A 27,259-nucleotide genomic window follows, 5' to 3' on the forward strand; every position below is an offset into this window, starting at 1 on the left:
TAAAACACCTTGGTATGGACCAAATTCATCATAGGATATGTCTTTATCAGTTTGTAGCACTGAGGAAATAGCATTTAAGTGATATCTCTATGAACCTGTTCCCTTTAAACCTTCAAGTGTTTCAGCTTCATTTTATGTCTTGTATTAAACACTAGTCAGTGAGGAGCGAGAGGCTAATTTATTGCAAGTCATTAATCAGGAACCTTGATACGGTTTTGTATGTTTCAGAGCATTTTAAAAATAATCTGGTTTAGCACTGTCTGCATTTTAGAACTGGGAAAATTTAGGCACTTATTTGGAAAGACCAGTAAATATTTGGTGCCTCCATTTGATTTCATAAAAGCACAGAAAAGATGCAAAACTTTGCAATGACACCATTGCTTCTGCTTATCTAGCAGGTGATACTACAGTAAGTCCCAGTAATTTGGTTATTTTGGGTGGTGCAGTTGTGCCTGTAGCTGTGGGTTGCTTTTATATCACTGGAAATCTGTGCTGTTTCCACTCAACAGTGGAACTTGGAAGACATGGAGAAAAGTGTATGTCAAACATTTGAAAACAAATACTGTCCTCTATTTTGACATTGCTTTAAACATTAGTCTTATTCTGAAATGACCACAAGAGTCAGCAAGATGTAGATTTTGACATTTCTGATTTCGCTGTATTCAGAGGTTTTTTGCAAATATGATTGCCTTATTTGATTTCTCTACATTTCTTTAAATTTCTACAAAGAAGGCAAATTCATGAAAGTGAGTGTCCTTATTTGGTTCCTAGTTTTTACCTGTGCTGCCCACAGCTGTGTTCACATGTCATGGAATAGCAAGGTCAAGTTGTAAAGACAATTTATACTGTTTCCCAGGGTTATCACCACTTGGTTATCATTCAAGGTCATAATCTGCTTGTCATTTATCATGTAACATTACCAAGGAAATAGTCACTGTAAGCATAAATAACATTAATACTAATAATTCACTACACTGACAAACCCATTGCATATTTTGCCACATTTCCAAGCCTTCATTAAAAAAAAACAAAAAACCAAACCAAACAAATCTGTTTCTTTTCACTTCAAAGGTCAAGTGTCCGGCTGCTCTGTTTCTGGACATCCCAGACAGTTTGCAAGACCAGTGCCTTAGTGTGGTTACTGGTCCTATGCCTTTGGTATTGACATTCAGTAGAGAAAACTCTTCAAAGTATCCAGAAATATTTTGTTGTAAGCTGTGCTGTCTTGGCACTACCACAATAGAAAGAGTTAGCCAGCTGCTAGGAGAAAATGTTACTCATGAGTAGTTAGTTAAATGATATGACAAATGACAAGGTTTGAAACAGATTAGTCAACCACTCATCATCTTGGTTTGTCCTTCTGACAATTTTCAGAGTGTTTATTTGATTATCTAAAATTATATTTGTCCATAAGCAATATTTGGTTGAGACTGGTAGTCTCAAGACTTTTCCCCTCCTTTTGTTCTTCAGAATGCAGTTAATTTTCAGTCAGTGTTCACCGTGGAGGACATATCCTCTGAATAAGCCTATTTATCTTTTATGTACTTCACAGCTTCTACTTCTTTTTTTATCTTTCTTGAAGGATATCTTTTTTTCAATATCTGTTTGTCACTGGAACTGGAGAAAATTTACATTGACAAGATCTCTAATATTCCACTGGTAAGCAACTTAAACCTCAATGCTTTCCCTAGGGTGAGTGAAATGGTGTGATTATACTGTATATTTGTGTACCCTTGTGATTTATCTCTTTTTTAGTCTGTTGTTCCCCCTAGTTCCCTTGAGATAAGTTAATGTTACCCACGAAGGAGCAGGTCCCAGCCCATCTGCTTGTGGGATGTGACAATGATATGCATCTGAATGATGAGTTCAGTGAAATGGGGCCCAAGGAGTCACAGTAACCCTTACACTCTTGGTATTTATTCCAGATTAATCTATGTCAGACCTATGTTGATTAGTTAGTTGCCTTCACAATGAAGAACAGGAGAAGACATTCCTGAACTTGTGAATTTTCTGAGGATATTCAGAATGGACTGCAAAAAGAAATTAAGACCTCTTTTACAAGAATGAAGTCCTCAAAACATTTGAAAGGACAGGAGCAGTACATTTCCTTGGGCAGGTATTTTCCTTTAATTATCATGTAATTTGTTTAGACAATTTATTAAGGATGTGTTGGAAGGCAAGTTAGAAGTGAAATTATCTTCCTAGTTTAAAACCAGCTTGTTTAACATTTATTCATGCAGGGCTGGGCCTCCAGATGGTATAAATTGGCATAGATCCATTTAATTTAGTGAATCTATGCCAATTTCCAGCAGCTGAGAATCTTGTCCAGTAAGTCACTTTTAGTCCCATGACTTATGTTCAGTGCTAGAAAGATGGAAAGATTCAGCCCGCAGGGTGATGACCAAAAATTCTTAACTTTACCAAAATGAAACATTCTTTATCAGTGATAATCACAGAGCTGAGTGAGCACATGCACAGTCTACTCAGAACAGACAAAATGCCCTTTTTTCCCATCTGCCTTTCATTACTGCTGATGTTACAGCTAGAGATGAGTTTCACCTTAGCCTTAGAGGTCAACATGATAAGTTTTATTATAATAACAGGGCCCTGCATGGTGAGCCTGGGAGTACAGGGGTTGTGAACTGTGCTCCCACAGGTACAGAAATTGGAAGTTACCAATGAAGTTATGCCATTTAGTCCATATCTGGATCTGGCCCATATGATATATTTGCTTCGGGAACTCATCCAACCATCACAGCAATTGTTACTTTATAATCTCATCTATTATTGTACATAACTTTAGACACTGGTTGTGTTGTAGAGATCTGTTATCAAGACAATGACATTCAGACCACAAATGTCAGACTCCTCTATGATAAAATTGGGACCCAGCACAATACTGGCACCTGAAACAAAACTCTGAGAGAGCAGAAGAGACAGAAGTCTCAATTGCTTTAGAATAATCAATAAAATAACACTTAGATTTTTGGAGTAATATGTTTCCTCACTAAAACTTACTGTTGTTGAATGTGTTGTGGGTGATCCTGGGTGGCAGCTAAATATCCACCCAGCTGCTCCCTCAGTCTCTCCAAGTGGGATAGGAGGAAGAAAATAGGAAGAGGAGAAGCAAGAAAAAACTCATGGCTCTAAATAAAGACACTGATTTGGGTATTGAAAAGCAAAGATAGCAAACATTCAAACACTTAAGGAAAGCATCTCCCCACTCCCTTTGCTATAATTTTGCTATTGATATTACCACAGATGACACTCAGTTCCTTTGACAAAGCAACAGGCAGCGCAGGACATTAGGGTCAAGGGTAGTAGTAGTGCTTTCTTTCTGCCACTCCTTGTTCCTTACTCTTTTCTTCTGTTCCTCCTTCCTTCTTACTCTTTTCCTGTGTTCTGGTGTGGGTCCTCCATGGGCTACAGCCTGCTCATGGAGTTCCTGCTGTAGCATGAGTCCTCCAGGAGCAGCAGTCCCTTTGGGTGACTGTTGTGGAGTCAGCTAGAGCTGACTGGGAGTGGAACAGGGCAGCCCTTTACCTTCTCCCATAGAGGTCACCCCTGCAGCACTGCCTTCCTCCTCCCCCCTGCTACCAGAATCTTGCCAAAAACAATCCAATACATTCTATAAGCTTCCCTCTTAGCTGAGCAGAACACTTAAGACAAGTCATTGTGTGGTAGGAATAACACTACATACTTTATTTATGCACTGCATTAAAGGTCTCTGGTAGGGTATCTTAAGAGATGGGATATGGGGCCATTGTATCCATGGTCTGACTCTGTGTGTTATGATAATTGACCTAATGTCATGTTGCCCTACTTTGTTTCAGTCTTTCACTGAAGATTGTGGGGATTCCAGAGGTTGTGTAGAACCAAGCAGAGGAGCACACAGCTGTCTTTGGAAGTGGAGAAGCATGGTCCCCTCCTGGGACCATGGAGGTGGCAGTGTTCAAGCCAAACAGCTACAGGGTAAGGCTATAGCAACACATAATTTTCATTTGTTAACTATAATGCTGGAATGAAAAAAAAACTTAAAACCTTTTTCCATCTTCATCCCCATGACCAAAAATCACCACCATTTCAATAACATTAATCTGCTCGGTTATTAAGCTGTTGAAGGAGTAGATTTTATTTCTCTCAGCTTATTTTCTACTCCTCTTCTAGCTTTAATAGCTATCTGTTTAATATGAGACTTGTTCCATTTCATTACCTTCCTCCTGGTTTTTTTCTTGAGGTGGAACTAATGCAATGCAAATTGTGATGCCTGTCTCTGATTTTTCTATTAAGCAACTTAGGATTCTGTACAGCCTGTGTTGTTGACTGCAGAGCTAGAAATATATTTGAATTTATGATGAAATCCTGGAGTTTGCAGTATATCAAGTTTGGTGGATTTTTTTTTCAAACAAGTAATAATATTCAATGATATTCAAGTCTTTGATGGAGGCCTTTTCTGCAAAGCATGTTATACACACATCTCAGTTCTTTTATTTCCACCTGATGCAATTCCATAGCAGCTGCCATACAAAATTTATGACATGGAGCTAAGCACAGTACACGCTCAGCTGGGCACTGAAGCTGCAGCAGTGCAAAGTGAAGAAGTTTACAGACACTGTTCAACTGCTGTCTGGGGCTGGTGAAACCAAAAGTAGGAAATGAGTTCTATCACATCAGAAGCACTGGGAAGGTAACTGTTGGCACATTCTGGTGCCTGGAGAGCTAGAGTTGCTTCTGCAATTGCTTCAGCAATCAGAGCAATTTCCTCTTCAAGTAAAGAGGAAATAATTTTTGGATTAAGATCTGCAACATGTGTGTATGCTCTTCTGAGTACATAGTCTGGTGCTGGAGATGCTGCAAATTGCTGCTTTTGAAAACTATAAATGAGCTATGGTGTATGTCTCCACTAAGGCTTTGGATGTATTTTTTCTTCACTTTTGCTTTTATTTCACTGTATAAAATTTAAAGGAATTTTCTAGCCTGTTTTGTTCAATGGCCTGATCAGTCATATCAAAGATATGACTCCTTTCACCTCTGTCTTAAAAATAGAACTTCTTTACCTTAGTATTTTGAAAGAGGGGATGTTCTGCAGTCTTATTTTTTTGATGGTTAGGGACTTTATTCCTAAGTGACATTTTCAATGTATGTATAGCCAGACTCTCTCCATTTTAAAATCAGTTCTTCTTTCCCTGCAGCAAATGCAAGAATCTAAGATGTTTTCCCTTGAGATTTCCTGCACTTTTTGCAGAAAGCAGTCCTGCCCCTAGTCCACTTTTGCTTTAATGCTGGGCCAAACTCTGCCCAATCTACAATAGTGGTGATCTTCCTGGTAGCAATAGAAGAGACTGATGTAGTTCTATAATCACATCTGGGGGGTCTTCTCCTAAATGAAGCACCAGCTGACTTCTTTTAGTTTTGCAGTTTTAATCTTTTCTGCTGCTTAGCTCATCTCAAAACTTGGCAATTCCTATCCTTTCCCAGTACTCTGTTGGCTGAAAACTTGCTTTGCTGATTGATAGTTTTTCTTTTGTTTTCTCTGTGTCCTTCTCCTTATATGTTGCAGAGGAATGGATTCACCATTAAGGTGTCTAAACCTCTCCTAAAAGCTGATTACCTTCCTTGGAATATGGGCATCATCACCTGGATTAAATCTCGACTCCTTTACTAAAATGTTCCCCTCATCCATACCTAGAGATGACTGTTGGAAAATGAGTAGAAGTCACCATTTAAAGAAAGGGAAACTCTAAGGACGTTTGGAAATACAGAAGAAACAAAATGTGTAGAATACAGGAATTTGCAATGCAGCAAAAAACATTTTTCAGGTTACTATTTCCAGGAAGTATGTTTTTTGCTTTGCAGCAAGGCCTGTAGGAAATCCTAGACCATGAACATGGTGTTAGACCATGAACACACTTGGTAACAATGTCTGAAAGGAAACCCTCAGGGCAAATCTGACTTGTGAATACCCTGTGACACTGAAGAGAACCTCAAATAACCCTCATGATTCAGGAAATATCAGAGGATACAGATAACGCATGAATGAATTTGTCTAGCGTATGGAAGGAGGATGAGCCTGATTCTTAAATGAGAAAATCCACTTAATCAGAAGAGATATAATGATGAGAAAAACCCTAAAGAAAATATTCTTGTGCTGAGTTCAGGAAAAAAAAATTACAATCAATATCTCTACATATCTTGATTTAAAAGATCTTACTCTTTATGTCAATGACATAGTAAGCTTCCAGAGAAAGTCAGAGAAGTTCTACAAGAACTGAGATGGTCAAACTCATCATCTTCTAACAGTAACACAGTTTGATTCTTTTCTTAGAAGAACATGTGTAGAGGCTTTTGTTAGGGTAAATGAATGGGTGGTCTGGGAAAGCTGAATTGTTTCATCCTGGAGTTGTCTTAGAGATCATTGCATGCTTCCTTGTTGTGAGGATGAAAAGGCCGTGCAATATATGGAATTCAAAGCTGTGTGAACAGATAAAAAACGAGAGGAAAAGTATCAGCAGACTATTTTCCTATTTGGATTTTGTATTTCTTCAATCTCATTTCAACACTTAAGAGATGATCCAGATGCAATCTTTGGCTGAGAAATTTCATATACAGGCTGATGTAGAGAGGCTTTCTATTTAGAAGCAGTTTGTTTACTCTTTCTCCTAATGTTCACCACTGGCTATTCTCAGAAGACGTTTGCCAAATTCAGTCTTTGTCTGGCCAAGTGCAGCTGTTCTAATACTGCATTCTCAACATTCCTTGAGGATGGATGTCTGCAGTCTTGGTCTGTGTGAGGAGTTATAATGCCTCTAAGAAGGAGCATTTTCAGCATCTGCATAAAGTCAGCTCAGGCATGGGTTGTGCTGCCTATGGGTCCCAAATGGCAGGATTACGTTTGGAAGTGGAGCTTGCAAGATGGGAATGTGGAAGCCCTTCTACAGAGTCCAAACTCAAGACTCAGACAGCTTTTAAGGGACAATGGGAGGAAATACAAAGCACTCCAAGGAGAGCAGGAGAAATGCACCTGATGTTCTGCAAGCTATAAACAGTGCCTCATGACCCAGATCTTTTTTGGCTTTATGTCACAGGCCAGCATTGAGTCCTCTCAGGACTTCTTTGTCCTGAAAGGACTTGTTACAAGAGTTTTAAACCAGTACTGTGGCAATTGGTGTAGGAAGCTGCTTTTGTGACAAGTCCTGACTCATGCTGAAACCACTAGGAATACTTGAAGTAACAGGTTGCTAGCTTGGGCAAAGATTTTGAAATTTGCATCTACTGCCCCCTAACTTTGTACTTGTCTGGGATCATTTTTATGAGTCATTGCTAGTTTTACCACTCATGAATACTGTGATTCCCCCCCAAACTCATGCCACTTAATTGTTATGACAATTCGTAATTCAGATATCACATTTATATGTGTGTGTGTTTATGATCAACCACAACATGTGGTTAATATAGCTGTTTAAAATAAATTACTGAGGTCTTCTGAGCTACATAAAAACCCCAAAACTCTAGCATTTTTGCTAGTTTCCCACATATTTCATTATTTTAGTCCTTTTTGAATGGATTTTGATCCATATTGATGGAAAAACACGTGAGCAAAGCAGGTCAAATCCTTGCTGAAATATTGTCAGGGCAAAATATGTAAGGCACTGAATCATACTAAAATTCACAATGTGTTTTTAACCATATTTAATAGGGTGGGGATTTTTTTCCCAGCTGAACCACAGGGGTGTCAGTGGTGCTGTATACCTGACATGGAAGTCAGGCGCCAGATACCTGACAACAGTGCTCTGGCTTTCCAGCACAAGCATCTCATTGATCTTTCCCCTTACTTTGGAATAAAGATGGTTTTAAAAATCTGGCTGTAGTATGAAAACTGTACTATTTGATGCTTGATGTTGAAAGAACATAATCAAGCCTGCCAATTCACAGTACAGTGAAAAAATAGAGATTATTTGAGGTTCAAAACAATGGAGATAAAACTATGGTTCCTATGTTGATGTTTCCATGACTTTTGACCTGAACAATGGGTGACACCCTGTAAGAAATGCCAGGACAATATTACAGTCCTAATTAAATGCTGATGTTTTACTTTGAGGGAATTTTTATGTTATTATTTAATTTTTAAAAATCCAGATAGAGGAAATTGCTCAAGGAAGGTCATGTTTTTAATAATGTAGGATATATATATTTGTACCTCAGTATGACCAAGTGACCAACGCAACAAAAAGCCATGTTATAGATACTCTGCTGACTGGAGATGCCACGATAGTATTGCAGTGCTGCTTCCTTGTCAAGTGTCTGAAGTGGAGGTGTGCTGCTGTACAAAGACAACTCAAACCCAAGTCTTTAAAGCTTGAGAGACACTCAGTTTCCATTAAAACAATGCTTGAGAGGGCATTAAGCCACCTGAGGATCTCTGAGAATTTACACTCAAGTGACCTATCCAAAGTCACAAAGGGAAGCAGAGGCAAAGCAAAGGCCTCCATATCACTGTTTTGTGCTCTGAGTAGTACTCACCCTCTTGTTCAGTAACAAGGTCAACTCCACTCAGGAGTTCAGTCCCAACATCGTGAAGGACTTGACAAGTAAGCTGTTTGCTGGGAACAAACAACCCTAAAATTAAAGACCAGAAATAAGCAAAAATGCAGAGCATAAGGGTAAATGTAAATTCATTTGTAAGGCCAGTGATCTTTGTGAAAAATCATGGGTCATTACAGTTTTCTCATCTGCTCTCTTTTGAACCTGTTAACTTCTAGTATTATCACATAGAAGAGAGAAGTAATCATTGCCCTTTATGTTCATTATCATTTTTGCCTCTACCTTTCCTACCAAAAAAGAAAGAACTGAAGAAGTTGTGTCTCATGTGTATGATTGGCCTGGTTTCAGATTGCAGATCCTCATTCTCACTCTGCCTTTCTCTGCTTACAAGTTCTCTGTCTGGTATTGTCTTCTCATAAATGTGCTTACACACCAACAAAATCACCTCTCAGTCTACATTTAGAGAAGCTAAACTAGTAGATCTTGCTAAGACTCTTACTGTAACGCACTTTCTGCAGACCTTGAATAATTTTTGTGGCTCTCCCATCAATGACATCTACAAATTTTGCCAGAAGCAATTCTGTATTAGAGCTTAGATTGTTAGAATTCTGCAGAACATTTTATCTGTCATCCACCTGTTCAACATGGTGAATTTATTCAACGTTTATTCAATGACCAGCATCCATCTCTTTTCAAGATTGCTTCAGATTTTCCCTCCACAAATCCTTTGCTCATTTATCATCACTTTGTTCACATTACCATAGAATCATTCAGCTGGAAAGAGATCTCTGGAGATCATCTAATCTAACTCATACTCAAAACAAGGCCAGTTTTAAAATTAGAGCCAGCTATTGTGCAGCACTGCACTTTAAAGAGTGTGTTGTGCTAAGTCAAATGCATTATGGTCTACTCTATTTTACCTTCACCAACCAAACAATGCTTCAGTGAGGATATGAACTCTGAAGTTCCTTCCATACCTATTTTTCTGTGTTTCTAATAACCTGAAAATTGTTTGACCAAACCTATTCTGCATCATCTAGTGGACTGACATTTATTGTATTTCCCATTAACTGAACCTCATAGAAAGAAGTAAACAGGAAACTATTTGGTGGGAAAATTTGCACTCATTTAGAAACAGAGGAGTTTTTGCTCAGTGTTTTGCATCATTCTTCTCTTGTTTCCCTCCTTTTCCATGATAATTGTGATTTTTCTATTAGTTTCTCAGCATTTCCTTCCCCTTGCAACTCTTAAACTTCTTACTGTTTGTATTTCATCAGTGCTCTCTTTGGAGATCTCAGGAGTGAGGTAACATAAATTGACTAACGTTCACAACACACAGTCTATGCTATGCATTAGCTCTAGAGCCATGGGTGTTTTAGCTATATCCATATAACATATACTGGCATATACTGCATTTTCTGTTTTCAAGAAATTACATTTATTTTTGGCGGGAAACCAGTGCAGAATCATCTTTATGATCAGAGTCCAAGCAATGTCACAAAGTGAGACATGCTGATGAAAATGTTTGCTCTATATACCTGGCTGTGTTAATTTTTGTGCTCCATCCCATAAACACTGTTTTCAGACCTCAGGCTTTTACTGAATGTGTGTAAACCGAACTTTAGTTTAATTGATCAGATGACTACTACTATTGTGACCTACAGTGAGGGAGACTCCAAAAGGGTAGCAATGCATGGGAGCCCTGCAGAGCTACACTGAGCAAAAACTCAGCACATGGTTCTTCATCTAGAAACAGCCTGTATGATCTGACTTAGAACAGCTACAGTGAGCAAAGTACCACAAAGTGGAAGGAAAGGCATCAGAGATGTAAGAAAGACCCACAATTCCTCAGGGACTCTGCCTGAAGCCTTTGGCTTATGCCTGTGCTAACAAATTCCATGGGACTAGGCCCTATTCTCTGGCCAGACCAAATGGCACAGCATGGGTCACCTTTCCTCAACTCTCTTCTTTCCATCTGGTAACAGGTCTTATCACTACTGCCTGGTGGGCACAGAAGCAGTTCCCTAGTCCTACATTTCTGTCTGACTAATTAATTAGCAAAAATGACTAATTAATTAGCAAAAATGATGTGATCCCCCTAGTGGCTAACAAGACAAGAAGTTACCCTTATGGTCTTTACCTTCTGCCTTTAGAGCTGGAAATGCCATCCTTTCCACCCCACAGATTTGGGATTCAGCTGAGGTGTGAACTTCTGCGACCATTTAGTTCTTCAAAAATCTTCACTTAGGAGAATGTCCTTCCTGTAAATGTATGAAGGACCTACGAATGTATTAAGTGGCTTAACTTATACAAGTACACATGGAACCTATACATCCTATAGAAGGCTTATTTTGCCCTTTCTACTTCTATTTCTAGTTTGCAATAAAGCAGATTGATTCCTTTTCACATTCTCTTTTCTAAAAGGCCACTTCCTTTTGCAATCCCCCCTATCTTTCATTCCAGATGATCAGTGAGAAAAAAACCCAGATAATTGCCCAAATTTCAAGTTAGGCAATTTTAAATGTCATTCTATTCAATAATATTCTTAAATTACATTAAGAGTACTCTGAGAAAAGGATGGAGGTGGATGAGTTTGGAGCAGAGAGGCCAAGAAGATGAAAAGCTGGAGCTATTCTTTAATGACCATTGTAGTTCCAACTTTCTTTCCAATCATTATTTCAAATTTTAAGTGCTAGGTCTGACCTGTGCTATTCAGTTGATTCAAAGAACATAGAAAAGATTGTGTAGATTCTCATCAGTTGTTGGTTCTGACATTAAGCAACTTGTTTAACATCCCAAAACTTTCAAGCAGAGTTAGTAAAGATTAGTCAGATGACAGCTTATGTTTTTAACTTTACAACAGGGTCCAAAATGTTCTTACAGTCTTTTGAATATCTGTGGTAAGGACAAAAGCTTGTCATCATGGTACACCAATGGAAGCAGCTGATAGATTCTGTGCCTGGTGATGATCAGAAAAAAAGCTGTAGTTATACAGCTAAAGGGGAAAAATGCTTGTTGCTCAGAAGTGGTAGGCTTTCTCCTTGTGTTTGTATTAGCAGAATTTCTATTAGCACAGCACAGTTCATTTGTTACCTCCAAAAGCAAGAGCAAGCAAGTTTAGACTTGAATTTCTTTCATTTTATATAGGCCAGAGGCATAGTATTACTGGAAGCTTTTTTAGTGCTCGATGTGCCACAAGGATGTGAGGCATGAGAAAGGGTGTGTTTTGGAAGACTGTAGCTGAGCTGGGTAAGGGCCACTGGCCAGCTTCCTTTTCACACCATAAGTGCAGCTGGCTTGTTGTACAGACCCAAGGCCAGCTACAGATTCAAGCTGCTAATAATATGTTATTTTTCTCCTTCAGGCCTCTTTACAGCTTTAATTAAATCGTACTTGCATTTGCAAAGTTTCACTTCCCGGCATGTGCGGTTTTGTCTGTTCAAATGCTTTTATGCCAGTAGAAAAATTACAGATCTGCCTTACTACACTTGTTAAGGCATGGGCCCAAAGCTCATCCCAGGCAACTCTCTTGGAGTCAGCTCAACCACAGAAGTCTTCAACCCAGAGATGGTTTGCCCAACAGAAGAATATGGGAAGGAAAAAAGAGTGGGGAAAGGAGACTAAGGTTTCAATAATTTCCCTTTCAGTCCAGGTTCACAAAAGAAAGGAATAACAGACCATAAGTGACAGGGTTAATGGACTATCTATCATTATACTGTTCAGTCTCCGTGCAATCACAGTCTACCCCACAGAGCTTCTAAAAACTTTGACCTCTGTCAAAATATTTTTATCTCTTACAGAAATGATGCTGAGTTTCCACTTACATGATCATTCAAACCTTGGTCACAGAGTAAAGTGACCAAATTGTTTACCTTTGGATGCACATGGAGCACAATTGGATTACAATGAATTTCAGGAACTGGCAACCAGAGTGTATTTGAGGTGAGTGACCTAGAAACAAACTTGGTATCTCATTACTGTAAGCCATCCAGTATGATTTACTTAGTGGGACAATTTGTGGCCCATCCTGCTTTCAGAAACTGCCAAATTCTAATGGTTTTTGACACTGACCCGTGAAATGTTTAGCTAACACTTTAAATGAGGAAAATGACTAAACCAATGAGAAAGCTTTAATTATATGGGATTATTCTTAACATGTACTAAATTTTCCATAACCTCAGACTTTAGGACTCAGCATTTCTGATTTCAGTAGTTTGCAGTCAGATAATATGATGTCTGTGAGCAGAAGGGATAAATTTAGATCTGAAATGAATGACATACATTGTAATGAGGTGCAGGCAAGGTAAGGGATCATCAGCAATGAGTTATGTAGATGGAGATGAACTGAAGTTTATCCAGGAAAGATGAGGCAAAACAGTGTGTTTGAGGACAGATATTCCCATCACTTTAAGGAAATCACAAACAGATTTGTGATTTAGAAAATGGCTTGTAAACCATTTTCAAAAGATCATTTTGTAAGTGGTAAAGATATGGCAGAGCTAAACACATGGAATTAAGGAATCCGGCAGCTCCATGTTAAAGGAAGATGTGGCAAAGAAAGATATTTATTTGCAGATCTGTAAGAGTATTTTAATATAAGAACTATGCAAATATGCTTATATGCTTCCAGATAGGATTAATTATTTAAAAATTTTGTTGGGTTATTATTCTGCCTCAGGCCCCTTTACAGGGCCCCCTCCAAAAAAAATTACTATTGACAATCAAATGGCTGGTGCTCCTAAGAGACAGACAAGTCAGTTTTGATCATGAGATACCTGTTGTGTTCTTGAGTGCTGAAGAAAGGGAATAAAAAAGGTCCTAAATTTACTAATTTTTTAAAATAGATTTCATATTCACATATTTTTTCTACCTGTGTTTGGTATAACTATCAAGTGTCTTAATATTCATAAATTTTGATTCTTTTAGCTTAGTGTTATGGGCATTATGCATGTATCATATTATATGTCATGACTAATCTGGTCAAGAATCTACACTGCCCCCTACCACATGAATTTTCAAATAGTATGGAGGCTATCATTATTAATAAATTTGAGACAAAAGGTCATGTCAAAAATGTCATTCTTCAGAGTAGTAATACTTTGAGAACTTCTGTAAAGACTGCTGTCTCAGTTGAGTAACAAAGCTGAAAACTGAGCAGCCAGCCTCCCCCTTCCTCCTGTGCTGGGTGGTGTCATTAGCTGACTTTCAGTACTGACACAGAAAGTGAAGAACCACCTATCTACTATCAGGAGGTTTTCCCTGCAAGAGCTCATGCAAAAAGCGCTCTGGGTGACTATTAGATGATTCACCGGTTATCGCTGTCTGAGTCACGCATCCCACTGAGTGGGTGAGGCTATGAACTTTGTCTTCTGACAGGCTGGTTTGCCACAATGAAAATTCACTGTGTGGCACCCAGAGCTGTCACAAATCCGTGTGAGGAAGGCATGTGGCAGAGGGTCTGAGGACCAAAGTTCATCATGGATGTTCTTCTGGAGGTGAAATTGTGCTTGGTGGGAGCTGACTGGCCATCTGCCTGCAAGGCTCAGTGTCTTTGGCACACTTGGCTGTGGTGGTGGCAGTGAGGAGCCTGGTACAGGTGTGACTCTGAGAACAACTGATGGAGAGCTTCTTACAGCTAAGCACAACACAGCCAAGTTTTATCCTCGAAAAAAGAAGTGGAGCTGCCTCTGTTTATCCTGAAAATGGGGCGGGAGGGGGAGGAGGGGGGTTTTGCGATAAAATGTGTGGGCCGCAGGAGGACTTCTAGGACATAAAATTGAATATAAGGGACAACAGGTATTAGCCCAGTGGCAGAGACAGGGAAGTAGTTATTATCCAAACTAGCCTGCAATGCTCAGGTTCTTGACCTGTGCCATTAGAGTGGCAGGTTCTTAGACCTGTGCCTCCACGTGTCAGAGTGGAGGAAAAGCTTGTGGAGTCCAGGAATGGTGCAATGATTGGAGAGGTAGAGACATGTTAATACTATGTTAGAAATTCTGGAGGAACAGCAGCCTTTATTGTGTATGCTGTTCTCCTGCTCACATTTGGGCTGACCCAAAGCTACCACCTGCCAATGGTCAAGAGCTCCTTTCAGGAGTAGGAAATGCACTTCCTATTGATGTGATGTCAGGAAGAGCAAGTCTGCTCCAGACATTAACTCCTGCAAATATGTGCTGGCACAGGAACCAGAGCTGGAAACCTTAGCCTAACATCAATTTGCACTGTAGTCACTTACTAAAACTGGGGGAAAAAACCAAACTGCAGCATACATCATGAACAATGGGCCAACAGCATCCTTCACTTGCAGTAGCTGGGAGGGGAAGTGCGGTTTTCCATGGAGATGCTCTAAATTTCTTTTTTTGGGGTTTTTGTTTCTGAGCTTGGGTTTTTTGGGGAGGGTTGCTGGGGGTGGGGTGATGGGGTGAGTATAGTCTGTTTGTCAGTTTTGCTAAAATAAATATTTGTAATTTATATCAAACTTACCAGCCATATTTTGTGTCTCCACTGAAGTCTTCAGAGTCACAATATCTGGCATCTTTTGGCTAAACTAAGTCTTCTGCCACTGAGGTTTCATCCTCTCCAAACTTGGAGAATGCAAGAAGATATGTAGGTTTGTTTGCATCTTTTTGTAACTATTTTAATGGTTTCTATGTGGTAACAATTTGAAGTATTATTGCTCTTCTCCATATAATTTACCTGTAATATAGCAGCTAAATATATCCTTTCTCAACAACATAATGGAAAGTTGCAACTACTACAAAAGTTGTCAGTCCATGGAAGAGTTCTGGGATGATTATCCTGCCTCACAGAGCATTGTACATGCAGCCTATGTTTTATTATTTTTATGAGAGGCCAGGTGCATAGGGAGAGGTAATGGCTTGTATTAAATGATTGATGTGCTAGGGAAAATGACACATTTCCAGGCACACACATCCTTAACTTTCAATGTGACTAATGAGCACTAGATACAATACCAAAAGAAATGAGTGACCAAACACTGAAGGTTGAAAGCAAGGAGTTTTAAACTTGACTTTTTTTTTTGTCTTTATTTTAGAAATTTGCTGTAATTACCTGGTTGGGGTGATACTGCATGCACAGAGCCAAAAGTTGATTAATGTTAATTTCAGAGCAAACAGAGACAGGAAAGGCCAATGTGCTCCACAGCTAAAAATACACTTTCACCAAGAGACATGACATCTGTGGATTTACAACCCCAAAATTATTTGTGAATAATGATTAGCTGCCCTCATATAATTACCTTGCTTCAGCAGTGACTGGTTATCCTTAAAGGCACCAATTGCTGTTGACTTTCAGACCAGAGAAGATAATCGAAAACCATCTATAAGTCCAGGTGAGTCTTCTTTCCTCTTAGGACATAGGACTAGAATTGTGCAATAAAGCAAGGGTATTTTCAAATAACCATCCCAGAGATGCAAACACCCTTTTTTGTCTCCCCCAAAATTAAGTTTTATTAGAGATATTTGGATTTTTCTTTTGACAAATTGTCTCCTCATTTATTTTATGCTTTGTCAATACTCATTGCTCTGAGGGGAATCATCTTATACACAGAATACCACTCTAGACATGAGACAGAGCTAAAAGCTGGGATGGACTGCTTCAGAAATCTGGTCTGATCTCCATTATCTGGGGTTTGTGGTTATACCAATGTATTCTGTACCACCTTCAGATTTTGCTGTAGAGATGCAGCACATCCCTTAGTCTGGGCTTTTCACATGCGGGATAACCCACCATGCCCTTCATTAAGATTTTTCCAAACTATCCTATCTTGTCAAGGTGGTATGTATAATCAAATCAACTCCAGACTCCTTCTGGTTGTATCAAATGCATGGGAGGGAAGTGTAGTCACTTGGGATGAGATGTATCTTCTGCTACCTAAACATGAGAAACATCTAGCCTTAGGTAGTTTTCTCCAGTCCTCCTGCAGTCAATGAAGAAGATGACTCATTCAGTAGACTCATCCAACTTGTTTTAGACACCTCTCTTAGAGTGGGATGAATCATTCTCTGGAGACACCTATCTGCCTCCATGGATTGCACTTCTATTTTGGACTAGGCACCTAGATCTTTGGTGGCTGAAATTAGATGAGATGACTCTCACCATCACTGTTATGCAGAATATTAGCTCCCTTCTCTAGTTTCACCATCTTTTTTTTTGAAATACGTCTACCAAAACCGAGTAGAATTTGTAAATGTCTCACTAGCACTATAAAACCCTGTTAATACTGCTTCCCCACTTCTGCATCACTTCCCCTAGCTTATATACCCAAAGACATAATTAGGTCCTTTAGGTACCACATTGTGTGAAAAGCTCACATTCTGCTAAACGCTGGCCAAGATTGCTGGCTCCATGATTCAGTCATCAGTCTCAAAAAATGTTGATGTGTTACATATTCTCCATTTATATTGAGGACTAAGCATGGAAAAATAAAAAAGCCCGCACTTTGGAAGGTGAGAGAGAAGCGGTATGACCTTTAAATAAAAAGAATATGATTTACCTTTACCTTCCATAAAAAATACACCATGCATCTTTATCAATTTCTCTGTCTAATATAAGCCCTACCACAGGTTAGAATATGCTTTTGAAATACACAAAATTATGCAACAATTCCTAGTGCTCTTTGAATCAAGAAACATGTGAGGAAGAGAAGTTTTTTTGTTCCCACTTGCAGGTAGTAAATGATTGGCCTGGGGGCTTGAAACAGTCTCAGAGCTCATCCACACTATTGTTTTTCAACATCTTATTCTTGCTGTTTGGAGAAATTTAAGATTTTTCTGTCCCAATTGTAGTCAAGTGCAAAACAACACATAAAAGATGGCAGAGGTATGAATGGCCAAGTAGATTCAGCAGGAGCAAGAATCAAACATGGTAGAGAATACAAAGAAAGTAAGTAAAAAGTAGGTTTAACTAAGAAAATACTAGTAAGCACTCATTAAACCTGTTAGAACTGAGCAAATTTAATATCTGACTTTTAATGTTCATCTGTTGTTTGTGTAACTTGAAATAATTTCTCTTTCCTGGTTGGGTAAGATTTATAGCATGAGAATGAATATTGAATGGAAATTTCTCTAATGTGGAGACTAATTCCCTTGTTTACTGAAAATACTGATATTCTGCTAATCCCAAAAAACTTACATAACACTGAAACCTGATTTCCATTGTAATCTGAAAGCACACCTAAAAATTCTCTGCTGTGAGTGTCTATATGAAATTGGTGAAGTCGCTTCATCTGTTTTCATTTTGAAACCAATCTTGTCTAAACCTTAATCACTTGAAGACAAAGAACACTCATTATGGCCTCGTTTATTTGCAGAGAAATGGCTCCAGTTCTCAAGTCCTAATTACTGGTGTAATAGAAAATAAAAAAATCTGGGGCATTTTTTGCAAGGGTATGAGCTGGGCAGCTGGATTAAGGAAGATAGGGCTACTTGCCTTCAGAAAGTCAAAATGTTATCCTGCTCTCTAACTTGTGTTCCTCTAAGGAAGGAGTTTGCATGTTTGCAGCTGCTCTGTTCACCATCAGCCTTGTAGTCCTTTGGTGCACTCAGACATGAGCACAGTCTTTGGACACTCGTGGAGTCAGTGAAATTGATGGAGAAAGGAAGCCGTGGGGCTGGAAACCAAATGACAAACCTCTGCCTATCAAAAATCTTCAGGGGAAGACCTTTGCCTAGGATTGAGGTCCTGCTATCTGACCCTTCTCAGCCGTGAAATTAGCTTTAGCATGTGTACTTTTGCTTCTGATTTTTTTTAACTGCTCGCCCCAGGAAGAACAGAGCCAGTATTTTAGATTGAGAACACTAGGCTCTTTCTTCCACATCTGTTTTTCCTGCTGTCAGATGTCAGCTCTTGCAGCTGAAGTCACCTGGTTAATCATTCCTGCCTGGCCAAACTCTACCCTCTCTGCTTGACCTGTTGGGGTGCAGGACATATAGCAGAGAAATCAATTGATTGAAGCACCTGTGATGTATATCAGAGAAGTGATCACATCAAAAGCTGCTATTTCTAAAGGTATATTGCTGTTTGATATTTCAGTGAGTTGTTTCCCCTGGTTTAGCATTCTCAAGTGCAGTACCCATATCCTGTGGTTTGGTTTTGTGCTGTTGGCTTTGGCTGATTTTTTATGGTACAGTCGCTTCATTTTTTTCCTGCAGCTGCTCCTTAAAGTCAAGCTCCAGGCAAGTGACTGAAATCCTCTCTCCAGCCTGTGTGCTAAAAACCAAAAGTCCAAACAGCACATGGGGTTTGTGTTGGCTGCAGCTAGCTGTCAGTAAGTGTACGGGACCTGGGCATCTGTGTGTCAGGCCCACACTGCACTCAGTGTGCAGAAATGAGCTGGCTAGTGATACTTCTTCTCCTTATCTTAGAATATCCTTCAGAGGAGGTAACACTGAAAGACAAAAAGTGCCTGAAGCAGTTTGCAGCACAGTGAGTCTGATTTTTTTTGGCTTCAAACACAAAGGAAAAATCTGCATGAACTGCCCTCTGTGGAGGGGATGCTAACTCTGATGGCTCCTGCCCAGCACCCAGGCAAGGAGGATGCAGTCCAGCACCCTTCCACAGCACTGCACTGGGCCTTTCCTCCTGCCCTGTGACCCCATGCTCCCTGCACAGCTGGCTGGGGGACACTGATCTGCCATCCATGCTGTGGGGCAGGACCACCCACAGCAAGAGCCTGGGAAAGTAGCCAGGACAATTACTCATGGCCTGTATAATAGCTAAGCATGTGGAGGGCCTTGCAACTCCCTTACAGCAAATGTCACACTCGACTGCCCAGCATTCTCCTGTGCCACACCAGCATCTTCTTTGCCTCGCTCTTCTAGTCTGAGTTAGTAATTTTGGCTTTCTTCCTGCAGGTTCCTAAGAGAAATAGATTTTTGTAGGACAAAATTTGCCTTATGCTAATGAATGCCACATATTTTGCACCCTATAAGTGCAAATTGTCTTCTACTGACTTTGAAGAGAACTGATTTTGTTTTAGATACCTACAGCTGGCCAGGTGAGTTCAACCTGCTTAGGTTACCAGGTATTTTCCTCTGCAAATATTTCTGTGGTGGTTTTACTTCCTAGGCTATGCTTTGGAAGGTTGCTAAGACACTGAAGTGAAAATTTGCAGTTCTTATGGAAAACTCTTCAAGTAAGACAAAGATGCTCCTTTATATCCAAAAGCTAAATACTTAGCTCAAATCTCCAACTATGGTCTGGCGGTGTTTTAAAAGTTCACTCTTATTTTCTAAGAACCTGATGCTGGCCTGTTACAATCAGCCCTGGTGGCTCAGAGGAGGCACTTTAAAAACACTTTCACAGTCTGGACCAGAGGTAACATTTCTGGGCTGTGAAAGGGGCCAAGGGCTACAGCGCAGAATCACTTGTAGGGCCTAGAAGACTGCACAGTGGAATTATGGAGATAAGAAGTGGTAGCCAACTGGCAATACAAACAGCTCTCTAACTCTGATCCTAACCAATGAGTAGACAAACCTATTAACTCCTGGATGAACAGGGTACCATGCTGGGAAATGCTGATAGCTGGAGAGAGCTGAGGCTCACACCTCATTAGACAGTACAGATGTTGGTGATCTTGGGGGTGCCAGAGCTCAGGTCCTTCTCATTTGCTTCTGCAACACAGATGGGGTGGTATGCACATAGAAAGAATTTGGTGTGGATGGAGATTTGGGTTTTGTCCCTATGTAGATGTTAGCAGAGATAGGAGATGGAGCTGGATGCAATATGGCACAGGAGTTCTGTTGCTAAAGAGGTCTAAAGACAAGAGGGCCAAGTAGAAAGTTTGTGGGTCACACAGAGAGAGGGAAAAAAGTAAGATTTTTAGCATCATCTCATCACACATCTCTGATCACCTGTTTCTGAGAACTCAGGGGGGAAAAAGACGGTAATTTTGTAAAAGCTGTAAAGAAAATAAAAAACTGTTTTAGGACAGATAATTGCATCTGTCAAGGAAGGAGTTAAAGATGTGGAAGCCTGTACAAGGGAGGAAGAAGAAAATGGGTGTGTAACAGGGCACCTTTGGAATGGCGTATCCAGACCATATTCTTATACCAGAGATAAGGCTAAAGGTTGTGATGAAGGAATTTTGTTTTATTGTGCTAAGTGGTCAACACAGCAGAATAATTAAAGGCTGGAGAGAAGGAATATGAGAGGGGATGAGACTGCAAGAGCTTTGGGGTGTCCAGATAATTGTAATTGTTGACATTTAGCTCTCAGAGAAGATGCAGTCTAGTTACTACTTGAACACAAGAATGGCACTGAAATTTTGGAGGCTGTGTGGACTGCAGATGTGACACATGGCAAGCTGCTATGGACACGAACAACAAACCCATCTGAAAGCCTCTTGCTAGCAGATTCTCTAATTTACAGTGCTCTTGAATGGATGTGACTGCAAGCTGCCTTTCTTCCAGTCTGTCAAGTCCACAACATGCACTTAAATGTCTGTGTATAATTACTCTTGGTTTTCTTGAGCTGAAGCCAGGCTAAATAGATTTGTTTCTGAGAAAAATTGCTCACAGTCCTGCTCACAGGCTGCTTATGACTCGGGTGGTTTGGCACTATAGGAAACAGGACTTCTCATGTGTTGCCTCTGAAGCGTTTGTGGAGTTTCTTGACTGAGACTGAGAGGATTTTTATGTGAAGAGGGGCATCATCTGGGCATGCAGTGTGGGCATGTGTGCAAATGAGGGTTTCTGTGTTCACGGGCACGTGTACACAAGACTCCTTATGTAATTCTTCCCAGAACTGCGCTGCTCATCTGCCCTGCGCAGACATGGCCGCACAGAGGCCTTTTATTGTGCTCTATAAATACGCGCCCTTGTTGTCCCATGCCCTTGTTGTCTTGTTGGTTCAGTTTCCAAGAACAGGATGGATAACAAACCGCCTATTCTCTCTTTATCTCTTTTTTCCCTCTTCTTGGATCTCTTGAGGTCTTTTTCTTCTCTTCAGTTTTCCAAAGAATCTAAAGCATTTTTGTGGTTCTCTCTGTAATGATACCATGTCTAGAATGCCTAGCAAACCACAAGATAGAATATGCACACATAACTGGAGTATTTGCTATAACATCATGAAAAAAATTTAGTGGCATTTAACTAAATTAAAGCCATTTTCCCCAAGGGGATGTCCTATGTCAACAACTCCTTCAGCTGAAATATCTACAATCTGGCCAAGCCAAGAGCCATCCCAACGCTACCTGCTATGTTGTAACCTACCCATAATCATCATGTTTCTTGCTGCCTTCCCAACAATTTGATGACCAACCAGTTAAAAGCTATTCCAAAATAAATGTATAAATAGCATCAGTTTAGGCTTATGATGTTTTTTCCCCATACAATCAATATTGTTATCTGAGAACTACAGATCCTGTGCTTGAAAAACAGAATGACATTGGAAGTTTCCGTTAGGTAATTGGTCTTCACCAGTTCTTTTTGTCACTTCTCCCTTAGTGAAAATACTCATCAACCACAGGGTCCATGAGCTTATATCCCTGGTGCTTGTTAATGGTTCAGCCCTGCACCAAGCCCTGTTTGAGCACCTGTGGCACTGCCAGGTTGGAACAGGAGCAATAAACAATGGACAGCCTGTGAGCTTGGTTCCAGAACACTGCAATGTACTTGGACACTGCAAAGGTATGCAACCAAGTTTGCAGATCCCCAAAGCCTGGATGTGTTACTTCAGTTCTCCCTGGGGCTGCTATCTCACAAACCACCACAGAAAGCATGTGTCTGATGAGTCAGAGGGATTTTCTTGCACAGAAGGAACTTGAATCCAGCTCTTTTGTGTCCCACGGCGGTGCCCTAGCAACAGCAGTTTACTTTCCCTTTCTCTTTTTGCTTAACAGGTTTTAACATGCTTCTGGTTGTCCAAAAAGCCAGTTGCATTTGTGCCTATGCAGTCCTTTCCCCATCACCAATTTGTCAGTGTTCTGCCTTGTAACCAGTCCTGCCTTTACAGACAATCTTAGAATAAGGCATGACATACAAATCCCCTTGTTAGAAGGGAGAAAGATGTGGAGAGAAAAAAAAAGACAAAAAAAAAAAAAGGAGAAAGCTATGATTATCTAAGTATCTCATTTTAGCTTTGATACGATAGTACATGCATGCAATCATCTAAATTACAATTTATTCATGCATTACAGTTGAATTATATTAATCAGGAAGCAGCATATTTTTAAGCAGAGCCCTGTAATGCAGCTTCATAGATGTTTTTCCTTTGTGCTATTTAAGTGGTCTTGTGTAAGTCTTGCAGAGGAGTTCACTTTGCTCTTGTTGCAGTTCAGATAAGTTTAACAAAGAGAAAAATAACTCTCCTTTGTGTTTCAATGGATGAAAATGAACTCCTTATTTCTGGGAAAGCTAAAAAAAAATTGTCAAACTTTCAGGAATCAAAGGAAATGAATAGAAATGGTAGGAGGAATTTAATTTTAAGCTGTTGAAAATAGGACTCTTTGGGAAGTTGATAGAATTTTGTAGCCTCAGAAAGCCTATTTAAAACAAGTACAAAAGTGCTACCAGCCCCCTTAAAGTTTATTTCAGTATGAAAATCTTTCTAGTAAATAGAAATAACCAAGTACTGAGATTTAGGAAGGTATATATAATTCTGTATAAATTTCAGATAACCTCTAAAATGGGATTTCCTCTGCCTGAACTTCCAAGACACTTGTAGGAGATTCCTGAAAGCTTTTATGGCCTGTTCTGGTTTGTGATTAGCTTATCTGTATGCTTGTTATCCATCCAGTAATGCATATTCAGTGAAATTTATGGGATACCCCTGCTGAGATAACAGAGAAAAGGTAACAACTGCTGGGAGATTTCCAGGTAGTTGCCAGTCACAAAGGGATGTGAAGAATATTGTCAGCTCCTGCAAGCATCTTCTGATGTGAATCCCAATGTTCCTAAGTTAGGCCAACTCTCCTGTTGGAAAAGTCCTTGCCTTCTAGAAGAAATGCTCTAGCCAGATACCGGACAAGTTCTCCCATTTCTGGATAAGAGTCCTTGCCCAGGTATGCCTAGGACTTCTCCACAAGTCAGTGTCAACCTTCCTGTATTTTTTTAAAATACACATATATTATCACTTGAAACAGTGTTTGCATTTGGAACTGAGAAGGTAAGAAAGGATGCTGAAAGGAAAACACACACTGAACAAAGCTTTCCACTGAAAATTACAAGCTTTATCATTAAAGAGAACTAAAGACTTCTGCAAATTTTAATTTTTAATAGACATAATTTTACAGAATGGTAAGCATACTGTGGAACAATGAGAAGTTTTAAGGAAAAAAAATTAGTTACTGCCTGAATTGTGTACATAGCTTGCTGAACTGAAGCAATGGGTAGAGAAACAATGTACAATGCTTGGAAGTGACTTCTTCCACGATTATAATGAAATAAAATAAATCAACCTCCTGAGAAAACAAGGTTTGTCAATTTATTCACCCAAAGATTGGCCTGAAGCTGCAGGAAGTGTTTTGGCAGCAGCAAATTAGTAATAGCACAGAGTTGTTATTTACACCATTAGAAGAAAGAGGGTCAAGGACCGATCCTGGCCCAAAGCTAAATTGTATGTGCTGGCCTACATCTGTATCAGCCAGGGCCAGCCTTCTCTGTGGCAGATGTGGCTTGGGAGAACTAGCTGAAACTGCCCAAAACAAAGCCAGGGAAAGCAGGCGGCTGAACAGCATGGCCGAACACTGACACTTTTAAAATATAGTATTACAGATACACCCAGAAAACAACTGGCTTTTTTTTTTTTTTTTTTAATATAGAGTCAGTAATGTATCCAGAGGTGGTATCACCATCAGCCTCAGGTGGATCACCTCAAACCTTAGAATGAGTTGGAAATTTCAAAATGTATCTAGAAAATCAGTTTCCTTGCAATTTAGATTCAGACACTCAATCACTGAGGCATTAATGTACCACAAAGAAATGTCTCAGTAGCCCAGGCCACATTCCTCTCCACAGAACAGTCTATCTTTCATCTGTGGATGAGGTTCTTTATGGTATGTGAACTCTGACAGAATTCTCCCTGTGTTTGCTCTTCCTTCATGAATGGGGTATCCACAAGCTTTCAGAGAAGGCTGATAGAGCTGAACAACCACAGTCACTTGGTAGAGAGTGCTGGTTCCTTCTCTAAAAACCTATGCCAAAGGACATCTTCATATGCCCATTCCTCCATTCAATATGGAACAATGTGTTTAAAACATACAGTGTTACAATAGTTAATTAGAGTTTATGGCATTTTCAGGAAAAGCAAGAAATTATGATAAATACATGAATAATGACCTGGGAATGGATCAACTGTTTTGTCATAAATGAATGTCAATGAAATGTAATTTTCTGCTTTAGGAGGATTCCTGCACCTGGTAATATCCTTAATAAACATTAATTAAAAGGTTAATCTGTTGTAGAAATTGCTTTTCTCTGAAGCCACCTGAAATCAATTTGAACCCAATTACAAGCAGTTATCTATTGTTTATGTGGTTAAAGATTAGAGAATACATTTCTGCTTGGCAGGAGCCATCAGAGTGGGTTTTGAATGTCATGATCAGAGGTGATTCTGAATATTTGAATGCACTTTAATGAGCATAGAAAAACCATTAGAAAATGTAATCAGTCATATTTGATGATGACTTGACCTTGGAACTTTGATAACAAGGGGTCTAATCATTTCTGTCTTAAGTACCAACAGGATTTGCTCTTGAAATCAATTGACCATTGCTTGCTTACTGAGAGGGTAATCTTCCTTGGCAAAAAAAGTATAAATTGCAAAAATACAGCAACTTATATAAGTAGGTTCAGAAAAAACTGAGAGAGAGTCTCTCTCAGAGACTTGTGAAATATGAGATGCAGCTGAAAAGTGATCAAAGATAATACTCTTCAAAGACATTTGGAGACAAGCATCACTTAGTAATTCAGAAAGTTCTGCTCTGCACATCTACTGAAGACTGAGCTGCAAACCATCCTGCAACAGCAAGGGTGTGTGTGTTGCCTTATTTTCATGGAAAGGTGTTTGAGGTTGATAAATGCATAATTTGCATCCATTTGCATCCCCTGTTGATTGAAACTTGTTCTTCCTGCTGGACAGGAAGACCTGAACTTTCACACCTAACACATCTGGGTAAAGGAGCCAGCTGAAGAAATAAAGGACCAAGGTCTTGCTGCCTTTTCCCACAAAGGATGGGAAGAAACTTGTGCCTCCCACTTTAAAGTTATGTCCATATTTCTCATCATAGGTTTTCACAGAATTACTTATCCTTTAGGGCCTTCACTGCCCTTTTCTGGACTTGTTCCAGCACCTCAATATCCTTCCTGAATTGAGGGGCCCAGAACTGGACAGAGTATTCATGGTGTGGCCTTACCAGTGCAGAGTACAGTGGAAAAATCACTTCCAGAACAAGTGGGTGCTTGAGCTTGGCTGTAGTTTCACCTGGATGAGTAACCAGGCTGAAGCCAGTGTATGCACACATTTAAGCACAGAACTTATGCCAAGTGACTTTGGATGTTGAAGATTTGGGCATCTCTTCCATCATCAATGGAGGGAGGGGGTGGGAGGGGGAGGAGGGAGAGAGAGAGAGAGGGAGAGAGAGAGAGAGAAAGTTGCAACTTGAGAAAACACTTTTCTTACCCAAAGATAGGCATTAAATAAAACTGGAAGCAATTTCCCTCTGGAAGGATTGAATTTTCTCTTCATTAACAACTAAAACAATCTAGAGGAAAGAGTTTAGGATTTGGCTGACTATGGGTGAGATTTTTAGCACTTAGATTCATATACATAGCAAATTCCAGCCTTTCTGTATTCACTGAATTCTGTATTTAGGATGATGATTTTTGAGAAGCCAACAGAATTAATTTAGGCACATGAACTTGAGCAATAGATATCTCAGATATTTCCACCAGGTTGTCCTATCATAATGAAAGAGTCTCAAAATAAATGACTGCCCACTTGTTTGGAACAATGATATTTCTGTATGTAATCAGCAACAACATACTCAAGCACACGCATTAGAACTCTTGTAATGACCTGGAGTAGTTAGTGGTAAAATGCAGGCATGTCATGAGAGCTAAAACACACTTTCTTCACATTTGTGATATGGTGAGGAGGAATGCAAAATTAAAATCTAATTTTAAAACCCCCTCATTCAGCCTTAAAAGCTCTTCCCCCAAGCCTCTGACCACATAGAAAGGCAATTTTCTTTGTAGGCATCATAATGCACTTCTTGGCTATATTTTGTGTCATTTGATAGCATTGGTAATATCCAATTAGATTCTTAACCAGAGAAATTATGACTGGTAGTTTCAGAGTAAGTGAAAATTGGCAAAATCATAATCATCTTGTTGATGGTAAAATTTTCCATTCTGTGATCCAAAATGCTGAATTTCCATTAAATCAGGCTGTATAAAATTTCCAACGTAGATAGAAGACTGGAATTGAATGAAATAATTATGAATGACCTGGGTTATTTTATTTATTTATATTTAATGTGGGGATGTCCTTTGAAGCAAGCAGTCTGACAGACAACCTCAATGAGTACATCTCAACAACAAAAATAAGTACAGACTGTACTATGTTCAAGCTGGGCAAGCACCAACAGCACCTGAGAGGACAGGAGGCAGGAAAAAAAATCTGAACATTCATTTCTCACAGTGAATTCCCAGTTCAAAGTGCCCGAGAGCTATGCAGTGATTTTGTGGAAAAGTATTGT

The 27,259-nt window shown here is 39.6% G+C and overlaps 1 long non-coding RNA gene across 2 annotated transcripts in view; it reads left to right on the plus strand.

Moving 5' to 3' along the window:
* The first annotated feature begins 1,419 nt into the window (after positions 1 to 1,419).
* LOC143693470 (uncharacterized) overlaps positions 1,420 to 27,259 on the plus strand; it is a 55,743-nt gene continuing 29,903 nt past the window's right edge. Inside the window, exons 1-5 of one of the 2 annotated variants that reach the window (XR_013181169.1) lie at positions 1,420 to 1,659; positions 1,926 to 2,116; positions 3,834 to 3,972; positions 12,342 to 12,483; positions 19,416 to 19,558. This is a non-coding gene — a long non-coding RNA (uncharacterized LOC143693470). The remainder of the gene's footprint in view (positions 1,660 to 1,925; positions 2,117 to 3,833; positions 3,973 to 12,341; positions 12,484 to 19,415; positions 19,559 to 27,259) is intronic. The other variant, XR_013181170.1, reaches the window with a different exon arrangement.

The sequence above is a fragment of the Agelaius phoeniceus genome, chromosome 2 (assembly GCF_051311805.1).
Source record: "Agelaius phoeniceus isolate bAgePho1 chromosome 2, bAgePho1.hap1, whole genome shotgun sequence".
Lineage (NCBI taxonomy): Eukaryota > Metazoa > Chordata > Aves > Passeriformes > Icteridae > Agelaius > Agelaius phoeniceus.